General features: G+C 45.3%; 1 protein-coding gene across 2 annotated transcripts in view; it reads right to left on the bottom strand.

The window, feature by feature from the left end:
* Positions 1–352: 352 nt before the first annotated feature.
* TMEM151B (transmembrane protein 151B) overlaps positions 353–8499 on the bottom strand; it is a 29796-nt gene continuing 21649 nt past the window's right edge. For both annotated transcript variants that reach the window (XM_075925058.2, XM_075925060.2), the window contains exon 3: positions 353–8063. The gene's annotated coding sequence lies outside the window, so the exon portion shown is untranslated. The remainder of the gene's footprint in view (positions 8064–8499) is intronic.

Here is an 8499-nt window from a genome sequence, read left to right as displayed (position 1 = left end):
TTCAGAGGAAGGGAAACAAAGGAGTTGAGGCATAAAAATAAGAAGTGGGCTAGGCTTTGTCTCCTCATTTACACTCCCTTTCCCTGGAAGGGAAAATACTTGTTGAGTCCAGTCTACTGGCTACCTGAAGAAGGTGATGAGATGGGAAAAGGGCCACTAGATTGACTCCCCAGGTCTTTAGATCCCTCCTGCATGAGAGGCCTCACAAGATAATGTCCTCTTGCCTCTGTGTATTTGGGGCGGTCTGGCCTTACTCAGCTAGTCCGATGTTCACGACCTATGAATAACATTATAGAGTAATCTGCAAGTGCCCTAGCCTCTGACACACACAAACCCAAAGCTGAGCCCAGAGTCAGTGAATCATCTGGAACTTTTATTACACCGATTTGGTTTACAATCTTTGTACTTTTGATATTTCCAACAAAAAGGCAACATTGTGATATACTGTTTGTACATAAATACAGACAGAGCTAGATCATATTGACATATTTAAAAGTAAAAACTGTTCCCAATGCTCGCTAAAGAGTTTGTTAGATCCCCGCCAGTGCCTCACTCCACACAACGGCTACAAACCCGCGTGGCTCTGCTGCCTGCACACTCCAGGTCAATGGGGCCTTTAGCTACTGGATGCAATGGATTTATAGATCAGACAGGATATGGTGTGAGGTCATCACTGGCAGCAAAGGCCGCCTTCAAGGTGTGTCAGTAGCACTGCCCTAAAACCATTGCAAATCAACATATTTGCTCCCTTCCAAGCCACACATGAACACTCTGGGAACTTGCACTGGCAGGAGCTATCACCAACATAAGAGAAGTTAACCACGGCAGCTATAAAAAAATCTTTCAAGACATCTCCAGAACATCAGCTACTCATTACCCACTGCTTAGCACTTCATGTTAAGGTGGGAGAAGGGTTTTTTAAGTTTACAAAACATTTTCTTAAAGAAGTGACACAGCTGAAGTAGACAAGATTTTGTTTAGTAACCTTGGAAAAGCCCAAGGACCAGATTCAGCCACGCAGGGCAGGCTCTGTTCCCAACAATGTTGTTGGACCAGTTACAACAGGGATAGATACGATCCAAGAACAACTCCGTAAATTACTAGTGCAGCTCACTTCCCAGAGAGCAGAGTGATGCAGTGAAAATAAAAGTTCAACGTGAGCTGTAGCTGTGTTCCCAAAATATATCCTAAACCACCTTGCAGCAAATGCACACATACTTTATTCAGCAGCATCTGCCCTGAGAAGTGGTTAGAAGTAGGCAAACACGGCAAAAAAGGGGTTGTGAATATTATAATAAACATTGTATTAAATAGCCTTCCAGGCATTCACAACCTTATTCCTATAAACAATCAGAGGAAATTGTGCAAGCAGCTGAAGTAGTGTATGTATCTTACAAATGCATGTCAGTGTGGAAACTCATGGGGAATGTCCATTCAGACGGAAATCTCTCTAACTTCCCTTTTCTGGCATATAAGTTTGCTGCCCAGCCAGAGAGCAGACACAAAACCATGTGACTTGGCTGTCCCACCACAGCCTGCCAAACATGGATTCAGGAAGTGAATAACATATTAGTAGACACATCTTTGGACAATTTCAAACAAACCATTTAGTAAAACACCAGGCGTGGCCATGGGCATTCAGTAACACAAATAGGGGCCAATTCATAGACCGCCAATAGCTCACCTAGTGCTAGGGGAGATCATCAATGCTATGAGACATGAAGGAGTAGGTCAATTTTGAGACCTCATTGCAAAGCCAAAGGAATGATCTTCAGCTCCTAAGTCTAAGAGCAATTTCTGCTCCAGTTGGCTGTATGTTGAGGAGCCTCAAATGATGCTTGTGCCCTATCCAGCAGCGCAAAGAGCCAAAAGCAGGGAGAGCCACTCAGATGAGACAGCATTTCTTTGTGTGCAGCGGGAGGGGTGTTTAAAAAGTGCCTCCTCAAATTTTGAATTCTTAGGAACAACACTAGAGCTTTTGCTTTAAATGTGCAAATAAATGCCTCCACTTGAGCTGGACAGGCGGAAAGCTGGTTCCTTAAAGTAGCAGATGGCAAGCGGGACTTCTGCTTGTCAGATTTGAATGCATACGATGGAAAGGCCATATCTCTGTGGCTGGCTGCCCAAATCACACAGCTTCTGCTATAAGCAAGTGGGGTAATTACTGTCTGGACACCTTCAGAAATGTCTCATGAAATAACCAGCCCTAGCTGGGAAATGGACTTACTTTGGGGAAGGGTGGGTAGGCACAGATCTCCTTATTTCAGTCAGCCCCCCTGCTCACACTGAGCTTCCTCTATTTGTTGCCAGGGCAAGCAGGGGTGGAGAAGCATCTCTGCAGCTGCCTAGTCTGCCTTTTGTGCGTTACGCCAGCCAGACACCAAGAGGTGCTGGAGAATGGCAATCTGGAGGCAGGCTGGGAAGATGAGTCCTGGTGGGTTTGTGTTTCAGCAGGAGATAGCAGAGCATGACCAGGCATTTCCATGGCAGCTGAAAAGATCTGAGTAGCTGGGCAGAGCCTCGTGTGCCCAGACTCAGAATGGCTTGCAACCTTCTCTGACGGATTTCTGTAAGCTATTAGCGAATGAATGTGATGTTCATAAAATGAGGAACACAGGACTGGTCTGAACCATGCACAGTGCTAGCAGGAGTCCTCCTTGCTAACCCTTTTCTGCCAGGTAGTTTCCCCTGTCAACCCTCTCCCCAGCTAGTCCAGCCCTGTGCCTTCAACATCTCTTTGCCAATGCCCCTCAGTCCTGACCTCTTGCCTCATCCCAGGACTCCCACGTCCTCATTCCCACAGCCCTCTCCCCACCCCCACATCTCGTTTGGCCTTCAGGCCCACACAGCTTTGCCGACGTATCTCACTCTTAATCTGCAAAACTTGTACTTCTACTCTTGGCTCCCTGCAGAACAGTATTTTTGTCCTTAGTGGAGTAAGAACGAAACCATCTAAACTCATTTCACTTGTGCCCTTCATGGGGAGAGTTGTAGGCAGCAGAGGTGGTATGAGGTCGTGTAGAGACACTGCCTGCAAATGCTTACATTAGGCTTGAGAGCCTAGCTAGAGAATGAAGAGCTTTATTCACACTAGCCAGGCCTAAGAAAGCAAGTGCTAGCCAGATCCTACCAACACCATCCACCCCAACATTGATGGATTAGTCTCTCTAGAGGCGCAAGGCAATTTAGTTGTTAGTGACAACTATACAATGGAGACTCTGGCTACACTATCCCTTGAGGTTTAGTACAGACATCTATTCACTGCTCTGATAAGTTAAGGCATCTCAGGTCTTGCAGTGTCACTGGGAGTTATTCACACAGCTGTTTCCTTAGCCAAGGAGACTTCTCCTTTCAGCATGGCCATTGCAGTCTATGTCCCTTTCTCTCTACTTTGCCATTCCCTTGGACTCCTTCTTCCACTCCTGTCTTCTCCCAGGGCATCAGCTGTCCTGTAATGGCATCCCTATCCCAACGCCTGAGGCTCCTTCCTTCTTTTCAGCCAACCTCCCCACACTCTCTGAATAGCCACCACTTTCCAAAGACTCACAGATGCCATGTAACAAGACAGCAGCATGCCTGCCATTCCCACTTGAAAACATCCCTGCTGAACGCTCCCTGTATTCTGGCCAGCTGAGTCAGTTTTTTATCTGACCTCTGTCCAGCTTGGAAGCACCTCAGAGCAGAGAACTGCCTCTCTGTATTGGATACTGCACATCCTGAAAGCAATGGCAAAACTTCCTTCAACCTCAGCAGCAGCAGCAGCTGGAGTGGGTCGTGTTTAAAAAGGGCCCTGTAGATGTGTCTCTGTGTACAATATTTGTTATGTTGAGCATGCAAGGCCCTTGTGCCTACGCAATGTGCATGGAGCCCCTCTGCTCAGGGAAAGCAGGTGTCTCTTAGCTGCTGAGTACTGATTCAGGAAAACCAAAGTGCCAGGGCTTTTCACACTCTGGTGTCATGATCTTTTGAGACTGTTTCTTCTGAAATCTATTTACATCTCTGATGTATCTGTCTATATACATGCAAGGGTGAAGGAAAAAATGGGAAAGATTTTTATGAGGGTAGCAACCAGCCTGATCTAAGGAGTGACAACTGTACTGTAGTGATTTCGGGAATAAAGGCCATCCCTCATGGGTCCAAGTCACATCACAGAGCACAGAAGTGGCCATGTGAGTGGCCCTAGAAATGACAAACTTGTGCAGCCCTCAGGGGAAAAACTGTGGCCAAAGGAAGTTGACAACATGGCCTGTGACTGCCATAACATAGGGGCAGTATACTCCAAATCCCAGCACTCCATCTTGATCCCAGGGGACCGAGGGGGATACTGACTCAGGCTTTGGTCATACCAATGGGATTATGTCCGGGGGACTGAATGGGGTGTGCTAGGACTGGATGGAGTTATGTCTGGTATCAGATTGGGAGAATAATCCAGTGGCTCTCCAATACCAGTCAGAGATGGGGACTAGGAAGCTCTAAAACAATTCTTATCACATGCTTATTGGCACCATCCTCCTATCACTGCCCTTCACTACTCATATACTGACTGCAGCAAACGTGAAAGTCCATAACCACCTTCACACAACCATGGCCATACGTCAGCTGCTTTCTTTCCTAAGAAACAGGCACCATTTTGTCCCTGGCTGAACTGCTGCAGGAAATAATGGGTTACTCTGAGCTAAAACCACAGCTTCACTAATTTCTGTGTAGGACTCCACCCTACTAGCACTGCATACGCACCAGGCCAGTTTTGTTTTGATAGAATATGTCTGTGACTGTTTCAGATCCTAGATGACTGCAGAGGAGAACTTCAGACACCTGCATCTATTTTGGATCACTTGACCCCTCTGGAATGCTATGGATATAGCAATTTTATCCTCCTTTCCTTTCCTTTTTCTTAAGACTTGCCTATTTAGTAGAACTAGCTGAAATTTTTCAAACCATGAGGGGTTTGAATCTATTTTTCATCAAAAAGTGAATTTTCATGCATAAAAGAAAAAACCCTTCACCAAAAATTTTTCAAGATTTTTTTTTCTGAAGCTCTATTTAAAAAAAAAGGAACGACTTTTGAGAGATTCCTGTAACACATTTTTTTTCAACCAACTCTGCAATGTAGTGAGTGAAGCTTCATAGACCTATAAAATCCATTAGTTTGCAGTGCTGTTGTAGATGGGTTGGTCCCAGGACATGAGAGAGTCAAGGTGGGCGAGGCAATATATTTTATTAAACCAAATTCGGTTGGTGAGATGAGCTTTTAAGCTCCATGAACTCTTCTAGAAAGCTTGCCTCTTTCCTCAACAGAAGTTGACCCATTAAAAGGTATTTTCTCACCCACCATGTCTCTCTCAGAGGGCAAGACTACATTACCAGGTAGGTTGATCAAACTTGCATTGCTCAGGGGTGTGAAAAAACCTTCCTGGAGCCACACAAGTTTTGTGCTGTCCACTCTGGCGCCACGTCAGCGGAAGCTGCTCTTTTGCTGACATAGCTTTCACTTCTCTCTGAGGTGCTGTGAATATGCCTATGGGAGTCTTTCCCAGCAGCATAGTATGTGTTCACCAGGTGCGTTACAGCGGTGCAGCGGCATTGTTGCAGCTGTGCTCATATAGAACTGTAGCCTAGACTTGCCCAGAATCTATTAGGTCATTCTTCCACCTACTCCTCCCAGTCCCTACATCCAATCTCATCTCTCAGGACCAACTGTTCTCCAGAAGAGAACTGATCAAAAAACTCCCTCCTGAACTTGAACAGGAAGAATCCATCTATCATCACCTGAGCTCATGCCTCTGCTCTTGCTTTTGGCATCTTGTTTGTATTCTTAGGCCTGGGTTTTGGATCCTTTTCACCCTGATTGCTTCTGAAGTCAGAACTCATTAGATGTCAGCTGACAGTGCAGCTAATAGACACTAGAATCATGTGACTGATACAAATACTAAATAATCTTGACACATTGTAGCTATGTTGTGTTTCACTAAGTGAACAGCTAAGATTGCAGCAGCAGCCTGCCCTGATGGAGAGTGAGCGATTTGTATGTGTGTGTGTCTGTGCGTTTACTCTGCAAAGTCCACTAAAGTCTAATCACAGTGGGAGATCTACACAATCCCCAAAGTTCCAAGCACCGGCAATGTTTCTGGAAGGGCACATGTTTTCCCATAAAGTTTCATTTTCCCCATTAAAAGTCTTAAGTCTTAAAAAAGCAAAACACCACCACCAACCACAAGTTGCTTTCCAAGGGCAGCTGTGTTTTCCTTCTGTGCCAAAGCACACACTGCTGGGACGCATGCCTGCAGCATCAGCGGTTTTCTGAATGTGTTGCATAGGTGGGTGAATATACCTGCTGGTAGAGACTGGCTGTGAATTGCAGGAAGATAATGTCCTTGGACTTCACACAGACATTGCCCCAAGACAAACCAGACATTAGGAGAAGGGGAAAGTACATGAGTCTTCCTTCAAGTTTAGTTTAGACCTTGACACTTCTTTCCCCATGTAGACAGGAAGGCTGTGGAAAATGCTGTGTCTTGGCTGGGAAAAGTTGGAGTTTGGAGGAAGGCAGCTCCTGGCCCTTTGTGGCAGTGGTCAACTTGTTTGTTTCAATGCAGCTGACAATCCCCTTCAAAGTGTCACTCTAGGTTCCATGATAAAGCAAGGAGAGCAGAGCCTTCTGACAACGGATTGACCACAGGGAGTCCTGGATCTTACGACCCTGTTTCTGAAGGGCAGGTAGGTTCTAGAAGGTGATTTATTCTGCAAGATCCCAGTGTGAATTCCAGGCATAAAATAAATATTGTAACAGATTGATTAGTCTAGATTAAAGGGCAAGGAAGCAGTGGAGAAGATGAGCCAAATTCACTCTTGTGTAGCTCCACTGGCTTCTCTGTGCCCTTTTCCCTTCTTTCCAAAATGCCCATTATAGCCACTGAAGTTAGCAGTGCCCAACAGGGGAGAGAAGAAAAAACAACAGCCCTGTATTCCAAACTGTATATCACACATCCAGGCTATAGGACTGTGCATGTTTTGGGTGGAATATGCAACTGGCCTGATGTGTAAATCACAGGCCATGTATTGGATAGCATGGAGCTAGGAAGCCATATATTTTATTTTCTTCAATGAAGACCTAACTCCATTTCTAAAAACATTCTGTAAGGAGATCTATGGCTGCCCGTAGTTTTATAATATGAATTCTGGTTGGAGCTGTAATATTTCGGATCTCCACCACACATACTGCATTTCTCACCATAGAATGCAGCCCACTATCAGAGTGACAGCTGTAAAATGTCACTTGTGTGATAATTAACCAGAAATGACTAGGGCTGTAATCAGAATGGCTGGAACAAGAGGCTAAGGATTTTTTAATGCTTGGGGTTGGCTACACAGAAAAGGCAGACTCACCACTGAAGTAATATTTGAATTACAGGGGTGACATTTTACTGTTACTGCCCCTGAAACCAACTGCTACTTAGCTTATTTCCCTTTTGTCATCTTAACTATTATGGTCCCAATCCTACAGTTGATTCCCCACAGGAAGGCCCTCAGGGAATTCTGCCCCGGTGCAGGGGACCATTCCTGTACGTAAAGGCCACTCACGTGGGCAGCCATCATGCTCTTCTTAAAGGGTATTTCTGCTGAGCACATGCAGTGCTCTTCCCTTAGTACAGCAAAAGCCCCTGTGCCCGATTGCTACTTCAGCCTAATCAGAACCCAGGGGAAAGATGAGAAAAGTGAACTATTGGGGAAACAAAGGGCAGGAAAGGACTATTTCTCTGGATTGTGAGTATTAAGTGCAAAGAGGGTTGTGGGTTTGTTGTTGTTTTAAATTAAGAAACAGTAGCGTCTACATTTTGAGTAGTGAAAATCTGATGGCTGTTAGCACAGCCCTGGATTGTCCAGGTAAGAATCAGGTCTTAAAAACAGGGCTGTCAGCTCCTGTGATGGTTGGTGTTCCTCTTCAAGCTCCAACTCTTGGGAGTCATGTTATGTGGCGAGAGTCAGAGCTTTCAGCTTCAGAAAAAAGGAAGTTCTAAGTTCTTGTGGTCAGGGAGAAGAGCTTGAAAATGTGGCTCAAAGACCTAAAGGCAGATAAAAAGAACCCCCAATGTATTAATCTTGTAAAGCCCCATCATTTTAAACCAGTCTCTGCATTTGGTGGGCCTGATGAATTTTTTAATGCTTGGGGCTGGCTACACAGAAAAGGCAGACTCATCAGCAGTGCCTGCCCTTGTTAACCCTGAAAGAATATTATGGAAGTTCACCTACTGCCCTCATTACTGCTGGTTGTTTGGTATTTGGCACTGCAGGGAATGAGACTAGGGTGGTAACTTTCATTTCCTTGCACTGCACTAGCAAAGCAGTTGGGAATCCAACACTGCTGGGCAAGGTTGAAAGGCAAAAATGCTGCACTGAAATATGATTAAATCGATGGGAACAGATTAGGCCCCACTCACACACACCTCTTTTAATTAGCAACACCAAACCTAGGGGCCTACACTTGACTGTCTCTTGCAG

This window comes from Pelodiscus sinensis, chromosome 3 (assembly GCF_052426305.1).
Source record: "Pelodiscus sinensis isolate ZL-2025 chromosome 3, ASM5242630v1, whole genome shotgun sequence".
Classification (NCBI taxonomy): Eukaryota; Metazoa; Chordata; order Testudines; family Trionychidae; genus Pelodiscus; species Pelodiscus sinensis.
The sequence above is the reverse complement of the archived record's forward strand: the minus strand, read 5'-3'. Positions and strand labels throughout refer to the sequence as shown.